The sequence below is a fragment of the Rhodamnia argentea genome, chromosome 4 (assembly GCF_020921035.1).
Source record: "Rhodamnia argentea isolate NSW1041297 chromosome 4, ASM2092103v1, whole genome shotgun sequence".
Taxonomy (NCBI): domain Eukaryota; kingdom Viridiplantae; phylum Streptophyta; class Magnoliopsida; order Myrtales; family Myrtaceae; genus Rhodamnia; species Rhodamnia argentea.
Window position 1 is genome coordinate 10,845,728 of NC_063153.1, and position 12,368 is coordinate 10,858,095.

General features: G+C 41.0%; 1 pseudogene; it reads right to left on the minus strand.

Moving 5' to 3' along the window:
- Positions 1 to 4,194: 4,194 nt before the first annotated feature.
- On the minus strand, positions 4,195 to 9,647 carry LOC115733333 (annotated as a pseudogene).
- Positions 9,648 to 12,368: the final 2,721 nt, after the last annotated feature.

Sequence of the window (12,368 nt, forward strand, 5' to 3'; positions counted from 1 at the left end):
AAAGAGATTTAATTTGAACACGAGATTTACAGGGTGGTCCCAATCAAAAAACGAGCAGGGTTATTGTCGAAAAGAATCTCAAATTGATACACGCGCATAATATTAATTTAAAATTAATTTTTGCATTACGAAAATTATCTTGACTCGTGCGCCGTGCCACATTATCCACAAAAAAATCCCAAATCCCATGCAAATCTCAAGGCAAAATTAAGATAGATGTAGCACGAATCTAATGGCTCTAAAAATTAGTTTAGAAATGTTAGGGTCGGGCACACAATCACAACAAAGTAAATCGTAAAAAAGAAAAAACGAAAAAATCGAGATACAATATTTTATTTTGATTCACCCTTAAATTACGATTACATCCAGTTATAATTAGTGGGACCCACGTGCCTTCCTATCGATAGAGAATATGAATCACATCTTAATGAATGCTACATGAGTGCATCGATATCAGTTTTTTTTTTTTTTCTTTTTGTGGTGTCGAAGCTATGTACAGTTACTTATTGATCGATTGATCTTGTTGGGGGACCCTTTTTTTTTTATTGTTTTTCTCCTTAGGAAATTTTGTGGTTACCCATTTGTTGGAATTTCCCCACTCATCTTTCCTTTTCCATGTTGTTATCCATTGAAGCAAAAGCACCTTCAACTACCACGTGGGACATTGGCATGTGGATAGAATCAAGAACACAACCTCTCAAAAAAAAAAAAAAAAGGTCGCATTATCTCGAGTGGGGTTCTCAAGTTTTGCTATCCTCAGATCTCAATTTTATCTAAATCTCGATTGCATGTCATGATCAGATAGAGACAGAGAGTCCCAAAGATCGATTTTGACTTGGAAGCTAACGATAGATTTGAGGGACAGATGTTGCACGTGGGGCCGATCGATAGATGTCATGTGGGCTCCACTCATCATTTTGTCCATTGTGGCTCCAATAGAGATGTTAAAATTGACCTAAAGCTCACATTTGATCCATATTTCTTGATTGTGAATCATAAATGAGTTCTTTTAATTTTTAAAAGTAAGTCATAAGCATGTTATTTAGAAATTTAATGGATTCTAAATGAGTTTTAAATAGGTCATCAACGGGTTAGCTAAGAAAATTATAGAAAAAACTTTAGCAATATATATCTTCAAAAATGTATCAAAAATAATATTCTCTAAATTGAATTTTAATATTGAAGTATTTTAACAATACATGTCTGATCGGATATGGCTTGAGTTGAGTATAAGCCACTTGATTTGTATAGCCTGAAAATGAGTTAAAACGGTTTAAATAAGTCGGATCATATTCGATTTGACCCGACTTGACCCACCCTTTGGACACCTCTAGACTTGGATTTTATGTTCATGTTGTAAAAAAAAGATTGGTGGCGGTGAGAGTTCTTACTTTTTCTTTTGGCTATCTCCAGGACTGCGAGAGAGGTGGTTGTTTGCACCTTGGAGGAGGGGGCCAGGTATCTGAATTTCCTGAACTAGACCACCATCAATGAGGTGGGGATGGAAGATGGAGTGTCTGGTTTGCCTTTGCGAATTGCAATGTCTTGTGTCTTGAATGGACCTTAGCTGCCGAATTGATTTGACTGAGCGAGATGGGATAGGATTAAGATGGGACGATGTACCTTTCGAATCGAAATGTCGGGGATATTAAATTTAAGATGTGAAAAACAAGATTACTAAGCGATTAGCTGTAAGTAAATAAAGTAAGTGGGTTGTGTTCCAATTTAGAAAACCAACTAGTCCGAGGCATCATTTTTGCGAGCTGATTTTGAGCAAATGAAATCTAGACTCGGTAGCTTTGTATTTCTAGAGTACTCTTTATAGAATCAAAACACACTAGTGAATACCAACCGAATGAAACATAGGCGTTATGTTACGATATCTTGGGAAATATAATAAGAGTTACTCCGGCACGCAATATTTGCTCAAGTTAGTATTGTGACCGGAACATACGTCTTGAAAGAGAACAATGTCGGCGCTTTGGAAGAGATAGTGATTTCTAGAAGCATTTCCTATCGAGTCATTCAATTTCAAAACTAATTACCTATCTTCGATGAAATCGAGAGCGGGAGAGATGAACCTCACTAGCATGTGAAAATTGACCGGAACACCACATGATGCAAATGCACGAAAGAAATGTTGCTATGTAAATTCAATGCAAACCTCTCCATGAGGCGGGGTTGCGCGGCTTCTAAGTGCCATCGTTCATAAAGTTGGCCATTTTGGAACCGGCGTGCAGTGCTCTACTGGTCGACAACATGGTCTATCATACGTATTTCAAGTGGACTCCATGGATGGTCGTGCTTTTCGATTTGTATTGCCAATTTAGGGAGAACGAAAAAACAAGAAGATGCAACATGGGCGTTGACTGTCGGAAAAATGGGAACTGTTGCACGTTGTAGTTTGTGCCTTGGACGGAAGAACTGTTCAGGTGAAGAGGCTAATTGAAGAACTTGGGTTCTTGCTAGTAGTCCAAGAAGATTGGGCCTTCTCTGCTAAAGAAGTTGTTCAAGCCCATGTAGCATAGAAGATGTCATGTTTCCAACATGGTTTTTTTTTTTTTTTGAGAGGTTGTCCTCCTGCAACTTTCAATATAAGCAATGAAAGATCTCTATCATCCACAAAATAAAGGGATAGAAAATGTATATAATGAAAGTGGTTTTCACTTACTCTCTCTCTCTATATATATATATATATTCTCGTGGTGAGATATATTCGGGTCTAGTTTATGTGAAAGTTTCCCCTTCTTTCCTTTTTTATTTTTTGGAGAAAAGAATTGAGTGTACATAAGCTGATGGCGGTGGCGCAATATGAAGAGAAGTAATGCCACGTACAACCATCTCCCGCTTCTCCATAAGCTTAGCTTTGTCGGCGAATGGAGAGGATCGAGGTCGGCGAATGCAAAGGATCGAGGTGAGTGAAGAATGCAATCCAGTTCCAAAACTAGTTTTGGATGGAGAGACATGTATTTCTCCAAAATGAATTTGTGTTTTTCCTCCTTTCTCATTTTTTCAGATTTTCGTATTTTTCTAGATTTGTGCTTTTTCGAGATTTTGACAACATCCTTTTCTGTTATAATTACCACGTAAAATGTCACGTTAGCATCTTCTACCCTTAAGGAAGGACCAACTCGAACATAATAAATAATTTAGGGATCCGAATTACACAAAAAAAATATCAAGAGATCTGATTAAATATTTCGCAACAGGTTAAGAACTCCCAATACCATAGCTCTTTTCCCTTTTCCTTGGCATATGATAAAGGCTCGTCAATCAAACTCATACCGGTGCAGTGCATAGCACGGCGTCATCGCTAACTATTTCGGGCATTATTCTAAAGCTTTGAAGCATTCTACTTGTGACCCCTACTGGATTTACGTAAGGACGACACTTTGGATTCAAGTAATTCTTGCACACCGAAACGATAGAAAAGCTGCCTATAACATCCTTATTGGTGACAGAGCAGCAGCTTCACATTTTCTGTGCTCAATACAACTAAACCAAATTATGACAAGCAAACAAAAACGAATATCAACAAGAAACCCGAGACTCAAACTAGTCCTCAAATTGCTCCTTTACAATCCCGAGTTAGGACAACACCTGTGGATGTTTTCTTTCGCGATCTTCTTACCAATGCCGCGCTCCGAATTTGTTGTAACGGGTTCACTACCTTCTGCCACACGGTTTCATAAGCACATGTTGATTAACAGTCTCCCTAGAAGAAAGATGCAAGAACGTTCGAGGAAACTTGAACTTTACCTCGATTTAGCTTATCACGAACTTGATGTTTGAGGCTCGGTCTTGGCCGAGCTTGAACCCTTGTCCATCTTTGACCTCAAACTTGTGCCCATTTTGGCGGTGCCCCTTCCTAAACTCACGGTTGCGCAATTTCATGAAGTTGAAGCTCTGGCCCTTTCTGTGCTCAAAGTCGAGCCGCTTCGTGAACTTGACGCTATGCCCCTTCCCGAACTTGAACTTGCCCCCACATTTGTTGTGCCCCTTCTTGAACTTGAACCTCTACCCCTTCCTAAACTCAACATCACGTCCCTTCTTGCTGTACTCAAAGTTGCGCCCTTTCCCGAAATTGAACCTCTGCCTCTTCCCGAACTCAATGTCGTGCTGCTTCGCGAAATTGAAGATATGCTCCTTCCCGAATTTGATGCCTTGCCCTTTCCTGAAGTGGAAGCTGAATCCCTACCCGGCCTCGAACCTTTCTTGTTTCTTGAACTTGAAGCTATACCCCTTCCTCTGCCTCTTTCTGCGGGATCCCTTCCTGGGTTGGAAGCACGTCCGGTCCCACTGTCTCGGCCTGTTTTTGGAGGTATTCGGTCTGTCTCCACGGTTCTATCTCTCTTCACCTGGACCACGTTGAAATTCCTCATTAGTTTCGAGGACCGCAAATATCCAATACTTAGAGAAGAAAGGTTCCCTTCATCCTCAACTTCGGTTGTAGCTTTGCGAGAGCTCTCCCGATGTTCAATTCCTTCGCACCTCGGGGAACTCGACCAAACAACATCAATTTCGTCGGCGGGTTCCCCACTCTCATCCCGCTCCTCCTTTCTATTTTCCATATTTGTTGCTTTCCCTTTGTGGACATTTGCCGGAGTGCCAAATCCTTCCGTCCCTCATTTGCCTCCAATTTCCTGTGGCCTTAAAACCTTTAGCATTGCTCGGCTCTGACCGGAAATCATCGATGGAGGAGGTGCCATCGGCTTCTCTTTCGCCCACGATGCGAGAATCCGAGTCTTCGTCGGGACTTGGAACGTCCCGCTCGGCTCCATGCTCGTCGGAATACGGACCGGTCGTTATTGCCCATTCCTCCCTTAACATCTCGAGGTACAATTGAATTGATCCTCTTTTAGATGCCTCTTGCACCATCTCCTTCACTTGCTCATCACTCTTGATCTCTATGAACGGGGGGTAGAACCGGTCCCTGTACCCGTACCCGTGCCCGTGCCTGCACCCGTACCACATGCTCTCGAAATGAAAGCCGAAACCTTTAACATCAGCAATCAATCCTTCATAGGTCACGCTATCAGCAATGACATTTTCCTTTTTCCCCATTATTGTACCTGTAATGGGCCACCGAACAGGGGGCATCTTTGATACAAGGAGGAATCTGATTGTGAAGGGACACTCCAACCGCGGTGTAACAAGTTCAATGTGAGAGCCAAACAACATATATATTGAACCTTTCTGCTTATATATCCGAAATCCAATGGGACACATACATTACACCATTCATTAGTTAGAGACTGATTTAGGATTAAATACTAAGATGTCCAACTTAATATCACAATACTTATCAGATTTTTCTCATATTAACTGATTTTGAACTTGTAATATGTAGATGATGTAAATCCAAATTAAACACCAAATAAGTTAGATAACTATCTGGAGTAGTATATCCTCACATGTTCCCCTCATTTAAGGGAAAAAAAAACTAGTATTGGAACATCGGTATAAATGAAACTATCCGGCAGCGGGCTTCTTCTACTCTTGATTTGAGGATAGCGTATATGAATGGAAACACTCGTTAATTTTTGAATCATTATTTTGTTTTTCTATAAAGCCACATTCACTAGACAATCCTTTGGAAAGAAGACATAAATGCATTAACGGAGTAGAAACTGCGGTGCAGCCAAAATGAGGATATTTATGGGGCTAAAGAAAGGAGGATATTTGGCCTAAGAAGAAGGAATCAAACGTAAGTCTACCGCACATTGATGAAGAAGAGGTTTCACCTTGTTCAGTAGAATCACCATTCCGTAACGCTTCAAATGCATCATCCCAACGAAATCTGGGACAAAGGCTCCACATGCCCTTATTAAGACTTTGCAATCATCTGGTATTTTTGTGCAAGATGCATCAATCAACCTTCTCAATGACGCGCAACCGGTGACCTCCAAGGATTTCAAAGAGACTAGCTCGTTTAGGCCCTGGACATCAGTAAGTACCTCGTAGCGACCGATTTCCAATCTCTGCAGGTTCTTCAAGTATGATAGCCCGCTTATTCCTGTCCGAGATTCGCACTCACCAACGCTCGGATATTCCAATGATCTCGGAAGACCCAAAACTTGTATCTCGTTTAGCTCATCACGATCTGACACACTCACTTGCCGTAGCTTCTTTAGTTCCGAAGAAATGGATAATCTTCGAAGTGAACCGCACCGAACTGTGAATTCCTCCAGCCACGGAAGTCCCATGAGTGCTATCTCTTCCATGTTAAACCCATAGAACTCTAAAGTCGACAAATTTCTCAAACCCCAGTGGGAAAACGGAAGTCGCATGAGGGGTTCGAAGTCTACGTGTTCCAGAACAAGCTTTTCCGGATGAGAAAGAGAAGCCAACTCTGGAGGTGCGGGGACGTTCGCCAGATTTAAACTTTTCGGTCTAGATAATCTCCCAATACAACTTAAGTTGCATCCTGGGATTGGGTTTGATCTCCCTCCAAAATGATAGCCATCACTTAGTTGCGGGTCAACCAAATTGGTGAGGTTCGATAGATTAGGGACCGAGATCAACGGTTTAGATGCAAGACATAGATAGGTCAAACTTGTGGGAAGCTCGGGCAATTCTTGAATCTCATGACAGTGTCCTAAGTTCGGTGTTTGGAGGTGATGAAGCCTGTTGATTGTCCTTGGAATTTCGCAAATACCGGTGGATTCTAAATTTAGGATTCTTAAAGAGGACAATTCTCCAATTCCAATAGGAATTTCACCTTTCATTCCTATACGCCCGGAGAGATCCAGCTCTTCAAGATTTGCCAAAGTGTCGATGCCACTAGGAAACCGGAAATCATCGGTCTCACCATAATATAACCTAGGTATTGAAACACGCAAGATGTGGAGTGATATTAACTTTCCAATGGAGCTGGGAAGTTCCCTTATCCTTGTATCGAATAAGTCTATCTCTATCAATGAGGTTAAATTCCCAAGTGAGCCCGGAAGCTCTCTCAACCTAGAACATCCCGACAATGAGAGGAGCTCAAGCTTCACCAGTGCCCCCATTTCTTCGGGCAAATCTATAAGTCTAGGGCATTCATTAATCTCTAACTTAATCAATGACCGTAGATCTCCAATGAAGCTTTCAATCCTCTCCACTGGGAGCAAGTGCGCAATAGTCAACCTCTCTAAACCCAAGCATTTAGAGAAGTCCGGCATTGTCGTTATGCTATCACACCTCGTAAGAGATAAAACTTTCAAATTCCGTGCCCCCTGTGAAAATGGATGGCATGTCAAGTATAAGAACCAATGCATAGTGATACTAGAACCATTACACTAGAATTAAATCATGTGGTTTGCCTTGATTAAGTCCCATGCTTTTGAATCATCTGTGAAGTCACTCCGATCAAGTTTAAAAACAACAAGATGATCCAAATAAAAATTGACTGCTCTAAAATCCTGACGAACAGGCTCCCAAGAAATCCATCTCAATTTCGAATGACATTTTGCAAAGTCCCCAACAAAATATCCATCGCGTAATCGGATGAATCTTAGGTTTGGTAACCTTTCAAACTCTTCATTAGTGATCGCTATGGAGCCATCCGATCCACTTATCTCAAGCGCTTGAACCTCGCCCTTCCTCTGCAAATGAAATTTCCGCAATGGTGTGAAGAAATTTGTCAACTTCGAATCGTCATGCGTTGCAACTTCAATAGGCAGAGAAAAAAATGATAAACATCTTAAATCGAACGGGGATCCTTTGTCTCGGGATACGCGACTTTCTACTTGAAAATTGGACGTTTCTTACTTACCTCTTCGGTCCTTATCATTTCGAGGGCCTCATTTGATTTCCACAGCCTGCTCCGCTCGTCAAGATCATTTGGACCTTCTAGACGGACGATTTCCCTTCCCATATCTACGAGTTGATCGTGCATCCATAGTTTATCATTGTCCAATATCTTTATCAAGCACTTGCTGGTAAGGACTTTAATTCCTCTTTTGGGATAAAATTGACAATCCGTCCACATGTAAATTGCATCGTTCTTACTCTCGTTGCAAAAGAAGCATGCAATATCGAGGAAAATTTCTTGTTGATTTTCATCTAGGTCATCATAGCTAATCCTTAGCTTTTTTACAATATCTTTCTCGGGTATATTCCTTAACTTGACCAAAGTCTCTTCCCAAACCGCTTTGTTGTTTTGATAAAGCAACGAACCTATCACTTCAATTGCCAAAGGGAGCCCTCCTGTACTTGAGACAATTTCCCTTGAAAGCTCCCGATAATCATCCGAAGGAGAATCTCCGCCAAAGGCATGTCGACGTAAAAGCTGAAATGCAAGAGTATCATCCATCTCAAGCATCTCATACGGTATAATTTTACCTTCAAGTCCCCGAACTTGCAAAACAGTTGTGTTTCTCGTTGTAATGATTATTCTTGATCCCGATTGTAATGACTTATTTCCTATTAGTTTCTTAATGTGATCTTTATTAGCAACATCATCCGTAACCACGAGGACCTTCCTCTCGGGGAGTGTTGCTTCAATCATGTTCATTCCTTGCTCACTATCCTTGACTCCTTCTGCATATGTAGAACCAGCAATGTCAGACAACAACTTCTTACGCAATTGGACTGTGCCGTCCTCGGTCGACATGATTTCTCGAACGTTCTCAATGAAACCGCAACACTTTCCCAAGTGAGAAGACAGTTCATTGAAGACGACTTTGGCAATGGTTGTTTTACCGATGCCGCCCATTCCATAAATTCCAATGAGCCGCACATCGGAATGGTTGACATTTAATAACTCTGTCAAGTGCGTCACCCGATCATCAAGTCCGACTAAATGCTCATCCACTGATTTTTTTCTTAGCTCCAGTTTCTCCAAAACCGTTTTAACGACCAATTCGATAATCGCTGCTTCATTGCAGTGTACAAAAACACTTTCATTAGTTGACTAGATTAATTTAATACCCACGCCCAATTGTCTGAATTTAATTTCAATAGATTGAAGTAACATGACGGACGAGATCTAAGCACACTAAATAATTAGTATAGTCTAATTTACCCGAATTCACTTGATGTGCTTTTCATACGTAGTTACAGAAATGTCTGAATATCGTGCGTGAAGAGAATTTCCGCATTTATAGCTAAGCCTAGAAATACGTTCAGCACTTGTAACGTCGTATCTCATACGACAAAAAAAAGGAAGAAAGAAATAGGGAGGAGTCTTAAAAGAGTATTTACCTTTGGTCCCCTTTCACGTTCCATCCCTTGATTTCATCCACCTCTGCAAGAGCCTTTCTCCATTTCTCGACTTGGTCGGGAAACTTGTCCTTGTGTTCCGAGAAAGCACCCGCATATAGTGGAGTCTTAAGCTTGACATCCTCAGGTTCCACGTTGAAGAAAATGGGAAGGATGCTTTTTCTACCGTTCGACCTAGACACGATGTCCACTATGTGCGCAAGCTCACGAAGGCACCATATACTTGAAGCATAGGTTTGAGAGAAGATGGGTATGTAAATCATGGAGTTGTCAATAGCACTCAGAAGGTTCCCACCAATCTCTTCGCCCTCGCGGAGCTCATTGTCATCTCTGAACACGTGGACTCCCACATCTTTCAAGCGATGGTAGAGGTGGTCTGTGAATGTGTGACGAGTATCGGGACCTCTGAAATTCAAGAACACTCGGTACTCTGAGTTTGCCATAGCTCTAAGAAGCTTAGCTCTTCCAGATCTATCTCTCTCCCCCTCTCTCTTGCCCCTGAAGAGAAATAGGGTTCTGCGTTGGCAACTATTCACCCGTGAAGGTGTCCAGCACTTTCGCAGAAGTTTCGAAATGTTCAAAGATTTCCCTGGTTGACCTCGGCGACCATAAAGGCCAATCAGAGAGTTTCTTCCTTCTTCCCTTTTGCTTTTGGGATAAAGGCAACCGCGTCCCTGATTTATTATTGCTCGGGTCTCTCAACTTTTTCGTGAAGCCAGCTTCTTAAATTTGTGCACTTTTTATTATTTTTCTTTTTTAAAGAAAGAATTGGTCATTCCCTTGGAAATTGTAAGTGGGATACCAACATGACCATCAAATGCTGATTGTTATTTCTTTATGAGGCGACTATAATACAGCAAATTATTTTCAAAATGTTGCAAAAATTAGAAACCTTTTAAAAAAAAAAGTAACAGGAGAAAGGAAAGGGCAATAATTTATCTTTGAGGGAAGGATCCTCGCTCACCAAGATTTCCTTTTCTTTCCTTTCCTTTTTTTTTTTTTGGGTGTGTTGGGTAAAACACATATACCCTAATCCAGTCTATCAATGCATCGAGAAAAAAAAAAAAGATTTACATACCCATAAACATATCTTGAGGATTATAGCGGAATAACGTGCTCAAAACGGGAAAATTACCAAGAAAAAAAATAATAACTAAAACTACCGCAATTGTGCCGATTCGGTCCTAATTTTTTTTAATTCGGATAATATAGTTCTAAACATTTTGGCAATTTGCCAATTCAATCCCTTCGGCCAAACTTCGTTGGAAAGCGCTATCGTAGATATCAGAACGTTACATCGCCGACGCCGACATAGACATCTTTTAATAATTTTATGAATATTTTAATTTTTTTATCATTTTCTCTTTTTTTTTTTCCTTTTTAACTTCAACTTTTTTCATCGTGCCCAACAAGGCTCGACCTCACCGTCGCTGGGCAAGGTCTCGAGCCTCGCCAACTCAGCCGCCAACGAGATCGAATTGACGTGAAATTTTTTTTTTTTGGATAAATCCCGCTGCTGAAAACTGAGGATAGATGTAGAATCTAAGGACAACCTAGACGCACGCCTGATGGTAAGAAGAGTGCGTCTTAATGACGATCAGTGCAATATTAATCAATGAATGATACGGGCGAGAACAGATTGAGAAAGGCCTCACAGTCACAGGACTTTTCAATTTGTACTGCAACATGGATCCGGACTGTCGGAAAGGGGGGACTTTTGAACATTCTAGATTGTGAATTGGACAGAACTGTTCACAAGTCGTCAAATAAGATTGGGCTTTCTCAGCTAAAGCAGCTCTTTAAGCCCATCATGTAGCGTAGAGGATGTCATGTTTCAAACATGGGCTGTTTTTTGTCTTTCAGGGTGTCCTCATGCTTTTCGCATTTACTTTTCGCTGACGATGCCATTTTCTTCCTGGATGGGAAAATCAGCGAGTGTCAAGATTTAGCACGGATCCTAAACCAATATTGCTTTGCGACCGGCCCAACTATTAATTTGAACCAGTCTGGAATCTACTTTAGTAATGGCTGCCCACCGAACTCAAGAATATGGCATACAAACTGAGAGTCCCTATATTTGATAGGGTTACGCTTTTTACACCCTCACCTCAGCTAAAACACTTTCAATTACATTATTTTGACAATATCAACCTTTTTTTTAAGCATATTTTCCTTTTTTTTGGTTGGGGTGTCTGTTTGTTTTCTTCTTTGTCTTTTGTTGTGGGCCCCATTTCCCTCATTTCTTTTTACTTCTCTTTGTTTCCTCTTAATTTGATCATAGTTCAAGCTTGGGTAGTATCTATGTATAAAAAAAAAAAAAACTTTGTGATTTGCTTCGGCCTCTTGTCAACTGGGCCACGTTGCACTTATTAGTTTTTGAATCTTTAATTGAATTTTGATACCTGAGAATACAATAGACCTAAAGGCTATTGCATTGAACTTCTTAACAACGTTAAGAATGGCGTAATTCAAACAAATGGCAAGCAATAGAGCCTCCTCATTGCACAAGGGTTTGGATTTGAGGGTCGAGTTTGCAATCATCTCATCAACCCTCTTAATCGTATGTGGTGGCGACTCGGCGGTCGAGATTGGAGGAAAAGTAGGCAAGACTGTTGGGGCAAGGAGGGCCAAATCCTACCAGTCTAGAGGATTATCGTTCTTGAAGGAGACGTTTTCGGTTTGCATAAACAACTTAGAGTAGGGGCGAATTCGAGTCATGGATTTGGAGGCTAGTAGGTGATGGCAAATCGACGATGATGGTGATGATCGGGACCAAGAAGACTAACACGGAGAAGCAGACATCGGTAATGAGCTTGATGAGGATTGGGTGAGCGCTTCAGCTCCTAGATTTGAATCTCAATGGGGTTTTTCTTGTCTTTGGGATCGATCAATCAAAGTGTTTGATGCTGAAAGGGAAAATGAATAACACGGAGAGCGAAAGGGATTGAATGAGGGTGAAGAGTGAAGAGAGATGAGATGCTTTTTTTTTTTTATATACTTATAATTGAGCTTTGAATTGAAGAAGTGGATACGGAAGAGGACTAGTTGGGTGAGGTATAGGTTCTGTGCAAATATGGGCTTTAAATACGTTAATAGCTTGTGTCAGACGTTGGGTTGTCAAAAACTTGCCTATCATAGACATGAGAAGGGTGCTTTAGAAAGAG